This window comes from Borostomias antarcticus (genome assembly GCF_949987555.1).
Source record: "Borostomias antarcticus genome assembly, chromosome: 11".
NCBI classification, from domain to species: domain Eukaryota; kingdom Metazoa; phylum Chordata; class Actinopteri; order Stomiiformes; family Stomiidae; genus Borostomias; species Borostomias antarcticus.
In genome coordinates, this window is record NC_140244.1 from 6,860,235 (window position 1) to 6,880,236 (window position 20,002).

Genomic DNA, 20,002 nt, shown 5'->3' on the forward strand with positions numbered 1-20,002 from the left:
CTGAAGGACGCCGCCGGCTACACGGTGAGTCACTGCGAAGTCATCTTCTTTCTTCTCATCACTTGCAGTCTTCTAGCAAGCTGAAAGTTTCATGGAGGAGATGTGCATGCGAAGCCCGCTAATACAGTAGTGCACCGGACCTGGTTGGGCACAGGCAGGCCCGCATTAAGGCACCCATGGGCCCCGGGGCTAGGCATTTTCCTAGCCCCCCCCCCCCCCCCCCCCCTCCCAGTAACAGTACCCTCACCACCACCAGCAACACCACTCCCGCCACTGCTACCAACACACACACAATTTCACTATATTGTAACAATCTCTGCAACTCAGCATATTGTATTATTAATTTGCTTATTATTTGAGCCAAGTTTCATATTTATAAGTCAAAATTAACAATTCTACACTCGCCAGGCGCACACACTCCGGTCCAGCAACTCAACATCCACACTCTAGCGCCACATCACTCTGAACTAATGACGCAGGCACGCTCCCTTTAACCCCCCTCCCTCACCAACACAAGCCCTGAGCATCAAGAACAAAAACCTATTCATCACATACAACCTGGCTGCACGCATCATTCTGTCCACTCACAAGTAGAGCAAGCATAAGATAGCCTACTGATCAATAGAAACGCGCAGGTAGGCTAATAATGCCTTAGGTTTAAATTTGATTTGCATTCAATGCATTCTTACCTTTAAAAAGGCTTCCTGGCTTTACGCCTGGCAAAGTTCTTAATTAGAGCGGTAAAGTGCTCTCAGAATGTCATTTTCCAAAGACATCAATGTCAAGTGGTTGAGTCTTTCTTGTCCCATTGTAGAGCGCAGTCTGTTTTTGAGGTCTGAGTTTTGAAAAGGAGCGCTCTCGAGAGGCATTGGATACAGGCAGAGTTAAGTAAATCCTTAAGGCTATATCCATGTTTGGAAATACTGAAGACAGGTCCATCTTTCTTATTAATCTGAATGGTATTTCTTATGAAGCATTGCAGCAGCTGAATTTAGCTAAAGCTTTCGCTACATTTTCAAAAACGAGTAAAGCTATGCTAGCTATAGAGCATAGCCCTGTTGCACAGCCAGGCAGGTAGCTAGCTACTTTGCATCGGTGTCATTAATAGCTTTGATTACGGCCCTGTTACAATGGAGTAGAACGTTAATCAACCTTATTAATTAAACTGGTCATTCTCGTTTACAAGCTCAAAATATCTGGTGTGCAAAAGGCCTAGCCTGCTTGTGGATGTTGCCCGTCTCCTCGGCTCTAACTGCCGGCGACTCATCGGCCAATGTTGACGCAGGGTCTTCGTCCTCAGGCCCAGCACTTGCAGCTACTTTGAAATACCCCGTTAACTTTGGGATTTTTGTCAGTAAATGTGTTTCCATTTCTAATTTATCTCTTTGTTTTTTTACGTTTAGTCGACCCACTTTCACTTTTCTTTGAGTTTCCATTGACATCTTTGGCTATATTATGTTGTCTCTCAAGTCGAAGTCGCTCACAAAACTTCACTCAAGCAGCCAGTCAAATCACCAGCTAATCAAATCACGGTATGTAAATACTCCAGTCACAGAGCCAATCAAATCACGGTATGTAAATACTCCAGTCACAGAGCCAATCAAATCACGGTATGTAAATACTCCAGTCACAGAGCCAATCAAATCACGGTATGTAAATACTCCAGTCACAGAGCCAATCAAATCGGCAATCGATTCGCGCTTATATTAGCGGAGCTTTGAACTTGAGCCACTTCGAGTCCGCTCCAAGGAACGCAGGACGCCCGTAGCGGGCTGTGGGGCCCTTTACGCCGTCGGGCCCCGGGGCTCAAGCCCCGGTAAGCCCGTGCATTAAATCGGGCTTGGGCACAGGTGCGTGTATGTTTTTTTTTTCTTCAGTCAATTGTAGCTGGCTAGGTTTCACAAGCCAATAGGAGCTAGCTCCACAAAATACAACAAAGAAAGGACACATTTCTTCATCAATGCACTAACACAGCACAATAGCAATACCTCCAAATTCTAGAAAATCTATGAAGAACAACACCAAGCCCTCACTCCTGCAACAACTAGATTCAGGCCTAATTCTTGACAATATTAACATAAGAAACACATTTAGCCAACACTTCAGTAATGCATGCTACTTATTTGAAAAAACTGAGACCCCTCAAAGGCCATGCAGGGCCCCCTCTGGGGACGGCAGCACGACAACATTCTCCCTTAGTCTCTGCTCGGAAGATGAAGTCTCCAAAATATTAATGAATATCGACATATAAAAAAAGCATTGGGGAAGATGATCTGGAGAAAAGAAGAATATCCACACACTGTTTTTATGCTCCCATCGTGATTGAATAAGGGAGGGTACAACATTTCGAACTACAAGGTCTTCATCAGGTACTGTACATCCATACATTGGATGTACCTCATGAAGAACTTGTAGGTCGAAATGTTGTACGCTATCTTATTAAATCACTGTGGGAGCATAAAAACTGTGTGGATATTGCATATTGATGCAAAAACAATGACACAATAGGAGACCACAGTTTAGTAAACACTAGGATCATAAACGAGGCCTGGAGATGTTGTTTTAATCTACCCCCTAGAGAGGTTATCCTGTCACAAACCAAGAAATGCCCAGGGCTTCAAAGGATGAGGACACCAGGCACACAGAGGTTAGTAGGTTGAAACAGGATGGCCAGGGCAGCAAAGAACAGCTGAAACTCATCTCTCTGCTTAAGCCCTCAACTTTCTATCACACAGGCGAAGCCCGCTTATACAGTGGTGCACCAGATCTGATTGGACACAGGTGTGTGTATTTTTTTTTTTCTTCAGTCACTTGTAGCTGGCTAGGTTTCACTAACTAATATGAGCTAGCCCTGTGGGGCTACGCTCCACTCAGAGCTACAGTCGCCATACGTAGCCATCGTTTTGAACTATCCCACTATCTCACACATACCACTAGCATTAAACGTCTCTACAGCTAAAACGAATTGGTGGAAACAATGCTTTTCGCATTGCAGACCCTAAACTCTGGAACTCCTTTCAGAAACAAAACAAGCTCCCATCCCTTATTCCCCAGAGAGAAAAACCCCTACAGAATTATTAGCTGATATGGGACATTGTAAATGCCATTGATGCTAGTCATTACCTTATTGCTCTTATGATACATCCATTATTCCCCTACAAACTTAAAGAATTATTAACTGATACTTATGGGACTATAGTTTATAAATGGCATTGATGCTAGTCATGCCCCCCCCCCCCCCACCGTACTATGTCACTATTTTGCATTTTACATACTGTGCTACTGTATTAGGCTACTGTAATTGTTTGCAAGTTGGTACTGTCATTGTTGTCTGCATTATGTCACTGTTTTCTTTTCTTTATTTTTTCCTCTTGTCTTTTTGTATTTTTCTGTACACTGAATTACTATATGTTTGTAAGCAGGGCACATCTGTATATGATACCTGGTTTCAGTATGTTCTTCTATGTCTAAATAAAAGCTTCTACCTATTTAAGTGGAATGCGACGATGTAGATGTGAAATGATGGCATGACAGGCTGAAAATAACTTTTCTGCCTTCCCATTCTTGCAGACTCGATCAATTCTTAGGAATTAACCCTTGATTTAAAACATACCAAAAGCTTCTGCAATTTCATAATTACAAAATATTTTGAATACTTGCCATAGTTGGAATTATCCAGTGGTATCAATGTATTTGCTGACTAGACTACCCAGTGATGTACAAAAACGTTTATATATAAAAAAAAATATATCTCTCTCTCTGTACCATGACTTGGCATTTCCTTCGAGAGAAGTGACTCCTCTAGCTAACTCATCTAATGACTCAACACAACATGAGAGCTGAAACTTTTCAACTCAGGTAGGGCATCTGATGATGGTGGTGAAAATGATGATGATGATGATGATGATGATGACGGTGGCTATGAAGAAGACGATAGTGGTGGTGATGATGATGTCAGTGATGAGGATTGTGGTGAGGATGGTGATGATGATGATAATCATAATGATGGTGCTGCAGATCTGTCCTCTGGAGAGAAAGATAGCATCATGGATCTCCGGCAGTTCTGTCCAGGGTTGATACCCTATCAGAGACTGCCCTGGGAGAGAGAGGGGGGCTGATCCCCTATCAGAGGCTTCCCTGGAAGAGAGGGGCTGATAGCCTATTAGAGACTGCCCTGGAAGAGAGAGGGGGCTGATCCCCTATCAGAGGCTTCCCTGGAAGAGAGGGGCTGATAGCCTATCAGAGGCTTCCCTGGAAGAGAGGGGCTGATAGCCTATCAGATGCTTCCCTGGAAGAGAGGGGCTGATAGCCTATCAGAGGCCAGCCCTGGGAGAGAGGGGCTGAAAAAAGCTAGAATTACTCTTTTCTGTACGCAAATTTGCTGCTTAACTGATAATCTTAACTCCGATCCTTGTACAGTATATCCTCCTCAGTCAGTAACTTGCCTGCCAGCCCTCTCTCTCTGTCTCTCTCCCCTTCGCTTCTTCTCTTTCTCTCTGCCTCTCTTTCTCTCTCACATAATCTTTGTCTCCCTTTCTCTGCCCCATCTCTCTCCTCCATCGGCCAACTGTATTACATGCTCTTCCTCTGTCTCTTTCTCTCTCTCTTTCTCTCAAGGCATTTGGAGTCCAGGCACGGTGTTCCTCCAACATGGAGAAATAGCTTTCGTCCGCCACCCTCCTCTCCCTGACTGTCATTGATTTCCTATTGATGTGCCAAAGGGAGGGAGAACCCAGCCTGGAGCCTTGGAATGGATCTGGCCCTTCAAACCATCTACTTATCTTCACTCTCTTTCTTCTCCTCTCTGTATCTCTCTCCCTGCCTCTTTCTCTTTACTTCTATTTTCCCACCATACATCCCTCCTGTGTACTCATTTAATCCATGTATTCACAGTTCCATCCCGACATCCTTTGGTAGAACACATTGACAGATAATGAATGTTATGATGATGGTCACAGTACAGTAGTCAGCTACAGTATAAGCTCACTTGCTCTGCTAGATGTTGGGTATTGGACTCATAAACCTGGATGCTCATCAATGCCCACCAGAGTTTTAGGACATTTCCCTGGTTCACTATCTCTCGAAAAATGGCTAGCAGTGCTTTAACATGTTTTGTTGTCAAGGTAAATTCACTCACCATTGCATTTTTAAGAATGCCCAAGGGAGGCAAGGCCAGGTGAGGCATCTCTGATCTCAGGACCATCTTAGGACACTAGAATCAGTTCATTACTCATAATGCTGTACGTCTTCTGCCTATAGGCAAGGCAAGGCAAGTTTATTTATACAGCACATTTCAGCCACAGGGCAATTCAAGGTGCCTTATGTGAGACATTAAAAGCATTAAAACAAAATGCAAGACATTATAGACACTGAAAACAAAAAGCAGGACAAATAGAATACAGGAATAAAAGTGACAGTGCAGTATACTGATAAACATAACTCCTTTTAGAAAGCAGTGGCAAAAATAAGTCTTCAGGCTTGTTTTAAAAGAACCAAGAGTTGCAGCAGACCTGCAGTTTTCTGGAAGTTTGTTCCAGATATGTGGGGCATAAAAATTGAACACTGCTTCTCCATGTTTTGTTTTAACAAACAAGACTGACTTATGCCAGTCTGTGCGCTGTGCGCATGCATGCTGGAGCAAGTGGGGAAGCTGTATTTCGTTTCTAAAGACGTTTCTAAAGACGTTTCTAAAGATCATATTACAGAGGCAAAAGACCACATATTTGAAAACCACAACAAGCCCTCGCTTTAGGGAAGCACAACTAGCAATCCATTAAAACAGATTGATGAAAATAACCTAAAAAAAAAAAATCTACAGGCCTCCGAATTACACCAAAGTTGTCTCGGTGAATCAACCGTCTTATAATATGTCGTAAATAAGATCCAGGTTGTCGAAAAAGAACATTCTCCTTTAAGAGTGGCTTGATGACTGCAGTTTTCAGGGTTTGCGGGAACACACCTGAAAGAAGAGATGTGTTTACAATTTGTAATACATCAGAGGCCATGCAGTTGGATACGGTTTTGAAGAAGTCTGTAGGTAGAACATCAAGGCAACAGGTGGTGGATTTCAGATATTGTATAGTGTCCCCCAGGGTTTTATGGTTAATCGGATGAAATTTCGTCATGGTATTGATTTTAAGTGGACACTGCAACGACAAATGTCCTGTACCTGGAATGGAGGCACTAACTGCTTATCTAATTTTCTGAATTTTGTCAGTGAAGAATGAGGCAAATTCGTTACAGGCCCTGGTGGAAAGAAGTTCAGAGGCTACTGACACAGGACGGTTTGTCAGCCTATCAACAGTGGCAAATGGAAAACCATAACCATTGTTATGGTTTTTGGTGATGATGTTTTAAAAGAAGGTCTGCGTTGCATTCCTCAGCTCCAGATTATAAATGCGAAGTCTCTCTTTAAAGATGTCATAATGAACATGGAGATTTGTTTTTCGCCACCTGCGTTCAGCTTTTCGACACTCTCTTTTTTCTATTCTGACCAGCGTGGCGTTTCTCCATGGAGATCGTCTCTTACCAGAGACCACTTTCACCTTAGTGGGCGCAACGGCGTCAATAATGTTTGTAATTTTAACATTGAAATGATCTACAAGCTCGTTGACTGAGGCCATAGAGGGGGCAGGTGTGGACGAGAAAGCCTGAGTAAATATCTCACTGGTGTTTTCAGTGATGTGCCATTTTGAGATAACCTTTGATTAAGAATTTGTGTGCATGGAGATAGTACTCTCAACAAAAACACAGGAATGATCAGAGAGCGCAACATCAGACACCTGAACCTTAGAAATATTCAGACCTTTGGTGATGATTAAGTCCACAGTGGGCCCCTTGTTGTGTGTGGGCTCCGTCGCATGCTGAGTCACACAACCTAGCTCTTTAGTCCCTCTGCCCTGAGGGTTGTCAACATGGATTTTAAAATCACCAACAATAACCACACAGTCAAAGTCGATGCAGACAGTAGACAACAGTTCAGCAAAGTCATCAAAGAAGTTTGCACAGTATTTGGGTGGCCTGTAGATGTTTAGAAATATGGCTCAAGAAGAGGAATTCAACTGAAGAGCCACATATTCAAAGGAACCAAAATTTCCATAACACATCTGCTTACATTGGAGGGAGTCATTAAACAAGATGGCTACTCCACCTCCTTTCTTATGTACTCTAGCCTCACTCATAAAGCTGAAGTTGGGAGGAGTTGACTCAATAAGAATAGTTGCACTGTTACCTTGGTCTAGCCAAGTTTCAGTTAAAAACATAAAATCAAGATTGTGTTTGGTAATAAAAGCATTGATTAAAAATGTATTTCCTGCTAAAGATCTGACATTTAATAAAGCTAAGTTTAGTGTGCTGAGGGTATTATCTGCACATTTCTCTGTGATAGTTTGTGGCTGACGAGGAATAGATACTAAATTTGATTAATTTGTAGAGCTGGTTGAGTGTTTCCTGTTACTTCACCATAGTTTTTCTATTACCTATCAAGACAGGAATTGAGGAGGATACCATCACGTTGGGTCCTGGCTTGTCCTGGAAGGGGTCATGAGTGCCATTAGCCTTGTAGCCTGGACCCAGTACATATCAGTTACAGCTTGCTGTATTTTGTAAACAAGTAACTGAATGTGCTGTGCCTTTATCAGGCTGGGCCCAGCGTTTCTCATGGGAGTTGGGGGAAGAGAAAACGGAAGTATTGCAGGGGGTAAGGGCGGTTGGGAGCGCGTAATACAGCGCGTGAAGGTGCTTGCTGGTGGGTGCCGGTGAGAGGAAGCGAGTGAGAGACTCCCCCTCTTAGGGGGGTGGATCCTCGCTGGTGAGTGCTAGCGGGAGGGGGGGACTGAGAGACTCCCCCTCTTGCAGTAGCTCATCAATTTGGCTGAGCTTCAGTGTGGCAGCTTTGATGAGGCCCTTGATTGGTGAGCGTGGTGGAGGAGGGGAGGGGCACCGTTGGGTTGTTGTCGGTGGGTGGTGGTGTGAAGATTCTTCTTCCTGTCTCCCATAATCAGAGCTTTGTTGAAGCGGCGGCTCTTCAAGGTTTCTGCCATGTTATGATATGTCTTCCTTCTGTTTTGTTATTTCTTGTCTCTTGTCCTTGACCATGGCAGAGGGAGCAGATGGATGATGCAGAGAATAGAACAGATTGGAGATAAACAGTTTTACTCCTGACCTTTTGAAGCAGGTTTTTTCTCTGAAAAAGATGGTATCGTTCCCCCAAAAATGGAAAATTGTCAATGTAGCGCACTGAGTGAGTGGTACAGGCAGTTGAGAGCCATGTGTTCAGTGCCAACAGTCTGCTGAATCTCTCAACCCCTCTTCTGACTGGTGGTAGAGGGCCGCTGATAAACACCTCCGCTTTCAGAGAGCTGACTGTGTTAAGCAGATCAATAAAGTCTCGTTTAAGAACTTCCGACTGCTGTTGCGAAACGTCATTTGTCCCCATGTGCACAATGATGTTTTGCACAGTTGGATGTGTAGCCCCGATATGCAAGATTTTTTCTGTCATGTCGGCAACCATATCCTTGGGAACAGTGGCGTATTTAGGCATGGGCAATATGGCGGCATCTCGGGGGGGGGGCGGCAAGAGGAGCAGAAAAAAAACTCAAATCGCACGTCAATCAGAATTGCCTGTCAGCACATTCACTCATTCACAATCGGAAAGCCCGTTCATTTCACGTTTACAAAACGAAACTCAAAGTGTTCCATCTCATCGCGTCGGATTAGGGTCGGGGGGAGGGGGGGGGGGGGGGTGCGCCGTAGCAGGGGGTTCGCCCAGGGTGGCATATAAGCTAGAAACGCTACTGCTTGGGAAAGCAGAGTATACACTCTACTGTGGGTCTAAACCTTAACACAGTTGGTGTGTCTCTTCTGTAAAGCTGGAAATTGACTTTTCATTCTAGGCCTGCACGAGAGTAAACAACATTCCAGCCCAGAGGGTGGCCTCGGTGAGCATGAGTCATAGTTTAGATTGGAAGGGTAAACAAAACTACAGTGAAGGCTAGCGCATGACAAGAAGAAAAGTCAGGTGTATACACAGCAAAAAGATAACAGAATGGCTGTAAGCTAATGTTAGCACAGGCTTTGTCATGTTTTAGGCTTATGAAATGGGTAAAGGACTGCCTCCTGTATCTAGCATACCTGTTAATAAACAACAATCTCAATGCCTTAGCTTATGGCCTCATTGTAAATCGACATAAGCGCTTCATGTCTAGCCTAATCTACATTATTTATAAAAATAAAAAAAATTGTATTACTTTAGGCTAGAACAAATTTCGGCCTGTTCTAGGTTTTCATGTCATTCAAATGTAACAATGTTTTATCTTTCACATCCATAAAGTCCTGTTGCTGTCACGCCTGTCACCCTGGACGTCCTGTCCTCGCCGGTCACCCTGGACTTACTAGCCCCGCCTTTCACCCTGTCTTCATGTGTTAATTGTTGTTTTTCCTCATCGTGTCTCGTTTCTGTCCCCAGCTCCCCTCCTCCCAACTATTACAGTAGTTCTCCCTCCCTCTAGCCCTAGGTTCCCTCTCACTCCTGCTCTCTAGTCTCTAGTTCCCCCTCAAGATTCTAGTCCCTCTCTAGCTCCCCTCTAATTCCCGTTTGGCTCCCCCGTTAGTTCTCTGGTTCCCCCTAGAGTTCTCTCTCCAGTCCCCTTCTAGTCCTGCTCCAGTCCTCCTTTAGTCCCCTTCTAATCCCTTTCCAGTCGCCATTCTATTCCCTCTAGTCTCCTCCCAACTGTAGCCCCAGTTTCAGTTCCCTAGATCCAGTCTAGTCCTTGTTCCATCAGCCCCTGCGTGTCTGTTGTACCTGTTTTATTCAGTCAACCCTTCACTAGTCTTGCATAGCCAGACCTATCTCAAAACTTTGTTTACGCTGTGCCAGCACTGGAGAAAGAGGTGAGGGGGGGGGGGGGGGGGGACCTTAGTCAAAACTTTTTTTTTTTCAGTGTGTAGGTTCTAGTTCACCTCAGAGGTTGTTGTTGTTTCATGCTGTGAAAGGGACTTTGAAAATGGTAACACACAGTTAGGGGAGGAGTCTGGATTGAATCTGATCACCGATTGGCCAACCACATGAATCGTCACCACAGTAATAGTAATAAACAAATGACAAGGCTTATCCCCAAAACTTACATCCGTTGAGTCAGACCAACCCTTCAGTCTGTCTTACGTGTGACAACATTTTGGTCCAAATCAAAACTGGTTAAACACTAGCCTACATTGTTTTGTAATAGGCTTACTGAAGAAAACATCCCTTCACGCGCAAACACGACATCATTATCATGGTTTTGAAAGCACATTTAGGCAGAAATATTTATAAAGTAAGATATTTTTTATTTAAGACTTTAATATACAGTACAGTGTTTCCTGTGGAATTGATCTCCTATCTTATCTGCATAACAACAGATAAGATAGTTCTCCCAACTTTTGCTCTAGCTGGGTCTATCCTAAGCAGGAAGCATGGCCTTGCTACGTTCGTCCATAAAAGGTTGAAGTGGACTTTCATCGATCAATCCTCGACTGGCTCGGAGATTACGTGGTTGTGCGTGGATGTTGCCGGCTTCAAAATCGTCAACGTCTACAAGCCTCCGCCCTCACAAATCACACCAGCGTATCTTCCAGTCTTCCCCCACCCCTGTCTCTATGCTGGTGACTTCAATTGCCAGCATGAGGATTGGGGTACAGCACCAATACATCCAATGGAGAAAACCTGGCTGCTTGGGCAGCTAAAAACAGCCTGGCTCTGTTGTACGGTCCCAAGGGCAAAGCCAGCTTTGTCTCAGTTCGCTGGAAAACTGGGACGAATCCTGACTTGGCATTCGTGAGTATCAGCGTTGAAAACCGGCTCCTTGATGCGTGCTAGGAAAGTTCCCGCGGTCCCAAAATCGACCATCGCTGATAACCATGCCTAAACTTGTCTCGTCCCAAGCAAGCCAGTGAAGCGATGGAACTTCCGAAAGGCCAACTGGAAACGCCACCGCCTCCTTACCCATAGATCCATGAGGATCCCACCACCTAACACCAACAACGTGGACGAGGCGTACTGGGAACTCTGCGACGGCATACTGGTGAAAGTATGCCGCAGGGCTATGGAGCCTAACCACCTGCTCCACGACAGGCACAGGCAACAGCGGAGCCTCCCTTTCGTGCCTGCAGCACGGGATTTCCTGCAGCAATGCAGAGATCTTAACATCAACGAGACAGAATGGGCGCGCTACACCTGCCGTGCGGAGTGGGAGGCAAATACCTCTAGACTGTGATTTCATCCCGGCCGCCGGTCCTTCCCCTCCCGGGATGGACTTACCCAGACCCGCGTGGGTGGGGCTTAATCGTCTCCGGACTGGCATCGGACGCTTCCGCTCATCGATGCACAGATGGGGCTTGACATCCTGTGCGGTGTGCAAGTGTGGTGCCAAGGAACAAACCGCAGACCACGTCATCCAGGACCCAACTGAATGCATGGCCTGACGGTTATGGATGACCAAACGTTGACATGGCATTTTGGCATTGTCTGTGTTTTTCTTCAATAGCAAATATAGCTAGATACAGGGTCTGACAAATGTTCTGAGTGACAAATGGCTACCCATAGACATATATACTAGACGCCACATTGACGTTGATTTGATTGCTGCCGGACGAAAAACGCGGCCGCCATCTTGGTCTGGTACGGAGCTCCGCGAGTGAACTTCTCCACAAAATAGACTAACTTTTTGAATTCTTAACCGATTTTCATGAAATTTGATTTGTTAGAAACGTGGGAATGTAGGCATGTAACAACTCATTTGTTGGAAGTGAATTGTTTCAGGCTGAAGCGATGGCAGAAGTAATCACCTATATGCCTGACTTCAACCTTCTGGATATGCACAATTAAAGGGACATGCATGGTATGAAAGAGAATACCAAATGTGCAGTAAATAGCCGATATACGTTTATATCCATGCTAAAGCCACCTGATTGTTCAATTTTATTAATAGTAGCCTACCAATTCACAAATAAAAACAAGTAATCTCCAGCACAATTTTTTTTTCAAAAAGTATTTTTATTGAGGCATCAAAGCCAACCCACTTCCCATCCTCCCCAACCCCCCTCCCTCCCTCCCTCCCCCTCTTATCCCCATAACCACCCTCCCTCCCTCTCCCCAACCCCTTCCCTCTGTCCCTTATCCCCATGACCACCCTCCCTCCCCATAACCCCCCTTCCCCTATCCCCCCTCCCTCCCCAACACCCCCTCCCCCCAATCCCCCTCCCTCCCAAACCCCCCCTCCCCTATCACCATAATCCCCATTCCCCCTTCCTCCCCTAATCCCCATCCAACTCCCCCCCCCCCCTCCATCCCCATTAGTATCCCTGAAACAGGATGGTTTTAGTGAGCTTCTTTCTCAAGCTACCTCTCTGTAGTTTCAGAGTATGAGTTTTGACGATGTGGTACGGCCTTAGCTTTTGGAATTTGCTAGCCACTAACGACAGGAGGCAGAAGTGATGGTTGTCAATGCCATCCTGAGTTTCACCAATGTGTTCTCCAAGATTGAACACATCCTCTGACCCTATGTCAGACCGCACCATGTGGTTCAGCAGAGAAACGCTGCACTGATGCCAAGCCGATGTGATGTTGGTGACTCGCCGAAGGCAGAGCTCTGCAGAGCGGATCACTGGGACTGTGCCTACAAAAAAAAAAAATATTTTTCCACATACACAATAAATACAAAAGCAGGGACAAGAACTCTAAAGGAAAACATCCTAAAGGTGCAATATGTGGCCGCCGATTGTTGGCAGAATATTTGTAAATTACTATTATATTATATTCCAACAGTAATCAACCGTAATACACAGATAAACAAAATCCATAGTCTGTAAGAGGCAGAAGCAAAAAAAGATGGAATCATACTGATTGAAATGGCTAAGCTATCTGTCAAACTGCATCAAATCTGTTTGTGGGTGTATGTGTGTCTTTGAAGGCATTCCAAAATGCAGGGGGGTGGGGTGGGAATAAGTTGTGGGATGTTGTGAACTGGCTGTGAACAACTACCAACAGGACATACACACAGTGAGAATTACACACATACAAAATGTAACATACATTAACACCTTATGAGCTGGGGAAGGGGGATGACCGTACCTAGAGATGGAATCATCAGGCCCCCTTGATTTCTCAGGCTCAACAATGTCACTTTCAGACACATATACATACCCCCCCCACCCCACAATCCATTATCCCACTGTAGATTGGTGGGGCTGGGAAACACATCTATCCAGTTTATTTGAATCTAAAATAATTTGTAGCAGGGGGAGGGGTGGTGCAATAGTCTAGTCCAGGTTCGTTGCTGGCAAGTGGCGAGCTAGTGTAACATGTCACGCCATGGATGAGCTAGTTGCTTTATCAAACTCTCTGACAACCTAGTCAATCAGAAGCTAGGATCCTAGCCTAGAGAGCCAATCAATAATTCACTATCGTCAAAATAACCCTGCAATGTCGGAGACATTCCAAAATAAGTTATTCATTAGTTTTGATGCATATTTTGCTTATCGAAATAATTATATAATCATTATAATATAATATGTCAAAGAAGAATAAGTCAAAAATCAATACTATAAGAAAAATATAGGCCCTATCTTCACAATGAAAGTCATTCAGCTAACAGACACAAGTCAAAGTTACTTACAGATTTTTATTTTGTGTGTGACATCATTCTCACCAGGGCCCATTGTTGATCACTGCGTGTTAGGCTATTTCAGTAGGCCCATTTCTTGTCAGATGGCGCATGCATGTGTGGATACTGTATTCTGTAAAACTTAAAGAATACAAGTACATTCAACATTAATTGGAGTGGTCCAGTTGGATAGGCTAGCCTAATATAAATAAATTGAGGACCTGTTTTTTCAGTGTTTGCTGGTAGCAAATTCCACAGAAAGACAGGGAGGAAATGTATTTGTTTCATTGTTAGCGATGATTTGATTGTTCAATGAATATCATTAGGTCCTCGCTCGCGAAAAACCTATTAAATAACGACACACATTCTCTCCTACTCCACTAGGTTAGCTATCTGAAATAGCACTCTAAATGTCTTGCTTTTGAAACATTAGGAAAATAAAAGCATCACAATATAATAGGCTACATTTTAATAAATGCTATTTTAGCGAAATTGAAAGTAGGCTGTAGGCTATACCAGTAGCGAAAGAAAGACAGAGGTACAGTACAGTCTACGGTAGATACTGTAGCAAAATACATTGATTACATTGATTGATACCAATGCTCTAGAGGCCATCCAGGGTTTCCTGCCCTCTGAGGCATGCTCCGCCCTGGCAGAACATTGTCTGCGCCATTACTCAATTCTGACCTGAAGGTCCAGTGCCTCGCACACTGAGCCATGGTTGGAAATACATGGACAGTTGTTGCACATTCAAAAACATTCCCCAAGTCCCCCAAGCTTCCATCTTCAAAGTGCCGTATTTCAACCCACTTAAGAGGACCAGCCCCCCTCAGTCCTGCAGTCAGCTAGAAAATAAACTGCAGATTACATTATTATCCATTAAAAGAAACTCCTCCATTAATCCTGCCTGCCCAGTGTGCGCCCGGGGTAAGGTGTCCCACCAGCCACCGGCCGGACTCCTGCAACCCTTTCCTGTTCCCGGGCGTCCGTGGTCGCACATCGCTGTGGACTTCGTCACCGGTCCTGTTTTCATGTTTTTTGTCAGCACTTCTCACTGGATTTGCTTCCTTGTCCCCCTGTCCAACAGTAAACTAGAGTTTGTAGAGGAGAGGTTAGAGAGTGTCCCTGGGCCCTGCCGGGGAGAGGAGGGGTGGGGAGGAGAGTGGAAGGGAGAGGAGGGGTGGGGAGGGGACACTCCACTCTTATGCTGCGTTCATGTGGTGTCGGGATAACTGGAAAAATAAGTTTCCCACTTGGAAAATTCACGTGAACACCCCCTCAAGCCAGAACAACAAGTCGGCAAGTGGTGTCCCTAAATTTAACTCGACTTGCTGACCTGTGACGTCACAGGCCCCTATATGTGGAAACATGACGGGCGAAAAAAAAATTTTGGTTGATGTCCACTGATGTTATTGTTGTTCCCACATTATGACGTAAAAGCACATGACCCACACCACATGACACACCGAAGTAGGAAGTAGGACCTCACAATTCAGGAAACATGACCGTCTGACGAGTACATGAATGCAGCATTATATTCAAGAAAAGAATGGAACACAGCTGTTTGATTTTTACACCACTTCCTGTTCACCTACCTCTAACATCCAACTTTTTAAATTCACAACTGTGTGCTGCGCACCAAGACTTAAGTGTTGAAAATGAGAAAGTGCATTGGGCTGAGGATGAAATAACCTTTCCAGTACATTTTCCTACAATGTTTATTATTAAAATAGATTGTTATTGCTCACAATCTGTTTTTATAATAAAACAAAGTGGAGAGCACACATCCCCAGGATGGCCGCATCATGGTTAGAGTAAAGAGAGAATAAAAAGGTTACAGCAACATCCTCAGAACACATTTGTGATGTATGCTTTGTCTAAGCGTAAAGGTTCTTCATGAAATCTGCTGTCATCATACAGTCTTGACACAGCCACATACGTGAAGGAAGCAGTTACATACGTGTTCTTACAGTATCTATCAGGTCCTTAATTCCATCCATCCATCCATCTTCATCCGCTTATCCGGGGTCGGGTCGCGGAGGCAGCAGCTCCAGCAGGGGGCCCTAGACATCCCTTTCCCTAGCAGCATCAACCAGCTCTGCCTGGGGAATCTTTAGCCGCTCACAGGCCAGTGCGGAGATGTAGTCCCGCCACCTAGTCCTGGGTCTACCCCGCGGCCTCCTCCCAGCCGGACACGCCTGGAACACCTCCCTAGGGAGGCGCCCAGGAGGCATCCTCACTAGATGCCCGAACCACCTCAACTGGCTCCTTTCGACGCAAAGGAGCAGCGGCTCTACTCCGAGTCTCTCCCGGATGACTGAACTTCTCACCCGATCTCTCAGGGAGACCCCAGCCACCCTCCGGAGAAAACTCATTTTGGCCGCTTGTATCCGTGATCTCGTTCTTTCGGTCATGACCCATCCTTCATAACCATAGGTGACGCTATGGTCTACAGGGACTGTTTTTCCTCACGGACGGTGAGCTCTGGATCTTACTCATCCTTTGAAGTTCTTACGAATAAAATCGGACGCCTGAATCCCTTCTACTGTGTTTTAATATATCGCCCCCCAGGCAGAAATTGTTCATTCTTAGCAGAATTCGGTGACTTCCTAGCCTCCATCATTCGCCTGGACAGAATCCTTATGATCGGCGATTTCAACATTCATATAAATAATAGCTCGGATACATTTGCTGTGAACTTCCTCAATGTTACTGAGTCGTTTCACTTTAGCCAACATGTTACTGGTCCTACACACATCAAGGGCAATACTTTGGACCTTGTGTTTACGTTAGGTCTTAAAGTCAGTGACGTTTGCGCTGAAGAGATGCTAGTGACTGACCACAAATGTATACTGTTTAGTCTGTCTTTTGACAACGATTTTGTGCCGGAGAAGCGCATGAAAAGCTCACGCATTGTGAACTGCTTAGCTGTAGATAATTTCACTGCCAGCTTTGACTGTGATATTTTAACGTCGCCTGACGATGACGTAGACCGCCTGCTTCATGCTTTTAACTCGCGCTGCACGGCTGTTTTAGATGACGTAGCACCCATTGTGACTCGCAAAGTTTGCCCTGTCAACTCATCCCCGTGGCTGAATGATGAGATTCGTGATCTCCGCCGCAAATGCCGCAAAACAGAGAGGCTGTGGAAAGCTACCAACCTCCAAGTGCATCGTCTCTATCTCAAAGAGCTTTTAGTCGATTTTAACGAACTGGTTAAGACTACTAGAGCTGCATATTTTGCCAAACTTATATCCTCCACCAAGCACAACCCTAGAGTGTTGTTTAGTACTATAAATAGTATTGTTAGCCCCCCTCTCCCATCTGCACCTATCCTTTCTAATGAAGACTGCAATCTTTTTCTCCAGTTTTTTATAAACAAAGTTGCTGATGTAAGGGCTAACATCGCCCCTCCCTCCTCCCCCTCCTCCATCCCTCTCTGTCAAGTCAGGGATTCAGCTCTGAGCAGCTTCTCTAGTATCTCCCTAAAGGACCTAACAGGCTTGGTGTGCTCCATGAAACCTTCCTCAAGCCCCCTAGACATTTTACCAACGTCGATGCTGAAGGAAGTTATGACCTCTGTGGGCCCAAGTCTTCTCACCATCATAAATAGGTCCCTAACCTCAGGTACGGTTCCAGCCCTTTTTAAGCAGGCGGTTGTTCAGCCGCTGCTCAAGAAGCCCAATCTGGACCCCTCCCTGCCAAGCAACTAGAGGCCCATCTCTAAGCTGTCCTTTGTCTCGAAGGTGCTGGAGAAAGTGGTGGCAAACCAACTCACCACCTATCTAACCAACCATAACATCTCAGACAAATTTCAATCCGGGTTCCGCAAGCAACATTCCACGGAAACTACCCTCCTCAGGGTCTCCAATGACATCATGATGTCGTCTGACGCCGGCGAATGCTCCGTCCTGGTCCTGCTAGACCTCAGCGCAGCGTTCGACACGGTGGACCACGGCATCCTGCTGGATAGGCTCAGGGAGTGGGTGGGCATCACAGGGAGTGCTCTTAGTTGGTTTGCCTCCTACCTCAGAGAGAGAAGTTTCTCTGTGGCTGTTGGTCCCTTTAAATCGTGCCCCCATCCCTTGTCGTGTGGTGTGCCACAGGGATCCGTGCTGGCACCAACTCTGTTTGCCCTATATATGCTCCCCCTCGGTCTTCTCATCAGCACATTCAAGGGTGTCAAATATCATCTATATGCTGACGACATCCAACTCCAGTTCTCTTTTAAACCCGGGAAAGTCGAGGGACTCAGCATCCTTCATGACTGTCTGTCGGCCATTAACCAATGGATGGCGGATAATTTCCTGCAATTGAACGCCTCCAAGACTGAAGTGCTGATCGTTGCAAATGATAAGACTGCCGCTACAGTGGTAAACCACATGGGGTCCCTCAAGGGAAATGTGAGGCCCTCTGTTAGAAACCTGGGTGTCTTCTTTGATCAGGCTATGCACTTGGACAAACATGTCAAATCCCTAACGCGTTCCTGTTTTTTCCACCTCAGAAATATTGCCAAACTCCGGTCCATTGTATCACATGCTGAATTAGAAATGTCTGTCCATGCATTTATTTCATCACGACTTGACTACTGTAATTCACTGTTTACCTGCCTCAACAAATCCTCTGTGGGACAACTTCAGCTAGTCCAAAACGCTGCTGCAAGACTACTCACCAGGTCAAAGAAGACATGCAACATCACCCCCATCCTGGCCTCCCTGCACTGGCTCCCAGTTCACCTCCGGATCGAGTTCAAAGTCCTGGTGTTTACCCACCGAGCTCTCCACGGATGGACCCCGGCCTACATCTCAGAACTTTTACACCCTCACTCTCTGAGTCGGTCTCTGAGGTCATCCGACCAGGGTCTCCTGGCGGTGCCCCGGACCAGACTAAAAACTCAGGGTGACAGAGCATTTGAGGCGGTGGCGCCAAGACTCTGGAACGCTCTTCCCGAGGCCCTGACAGAGCCATCCACTGAACTCATGTTCAAAAAACTTCTTAAGACACACATGTTCAGGCAGGCCTTCGGCCATCTATAACGCCTTACTGCTCGCAATGTTGTTGTTTTATCTGTTCTGTGTCGTTTTAATCTTGTCTCGTGTTGTATTGCCATTTTAATTTATTACTGTAAAGCACTCTGTGCATCCGTGCTGTGAAGAGCGCTATATAAATAAAGCTTACTTACTTACTTACTTACTTCCACGACCAGGACGAAATCCGCATTGTTCCTCTTCGATCTGAGGTTCGACTATCGGCCGGACCCTCCTTTCCAGCACCTTGGAGTAAACTTTCCCTGGGAGGCTGAGTAATGTGATGCCTCTATAGTTCGCACACACCCTCTGGTCCCCTTTTTTGAATATTGGGACCACCACCCCAGTCTGCCACTCCTTCGGCACTGACCCAGACTTCCATGCAATGTTACAGAGGCGTGTCAACCAAGACAGCCCCTCTACACCCAGCGCCTTCAGCATTTCTGGACGGATCTCATCAGTCCCTGGGGCTCTGCCACTGTGGAGTTGTTTGACTACCTCAGTGACCTCCTCCAAGGAAATTGACGACCCCCCATCATCTTCCGGCTCTGCCTCGATCGTAGAGGGTGGATTAGTCGGGTTCAGGAGTTCCTCAAAGTGCTCCTTCCAACGCTCAACAACCTCCTCACTTGAGGTCAGCAGTGTCCCCTCCTTGCTGTATACAGCTTGGATGGTCCCCCGCTTTCCCTTCCTGAGGTGTCTGATGGTCTTCCAGAAACACTTTGGTGCCGACCGAAAGTCCTTCTCCATGGTTTCTCCGAACTCCTCCCACACCCGCTGCTTTGCCTTGGTCACGGCCGAAGCCACAGCCCTCCGGGCCAGTCGATAACCTGCAACTGCTTCTGGGGTCTCCCGAGCTAACATATCCCGGAAGGCCTCCTTCTTCAGTCGGACGGCTTCCCTGACCACCGCTGTCCACCACGGTGTCCGAGGGTTACCGCCCCTTGAGGTACCTATGGCCCTCAGGCCACAGCTCCCAGCCGCAGCTTCAGCAATGGAGGCTTTGAACACCGACCACTCATGCTCGATGTCCCCAACCTCCACAGGGATGCCTGAGAAGCTCCGCCGGAGGTGGCAATGGAAATCTCTCCGGACAGGCTCTTCCTCCAGACGTTCCCAGTTCACCCTCACTACATGCTTGGGTTTTCCAGGTCTGTCCAGAAGTTTCCCCCGCCATCGAAACCAGCTCACCACCAGATGGTGATCAGTGGACAGCTCTGCCCCTCTCTTTACCCGAGTGTCCAAAACGCATGGCCTCAGATCAGATGATACGATAACGAAATCGATCATCGACCTTCGGCCTAAGGTGTTCTGATGCCAGGTGTACTTGTGGGC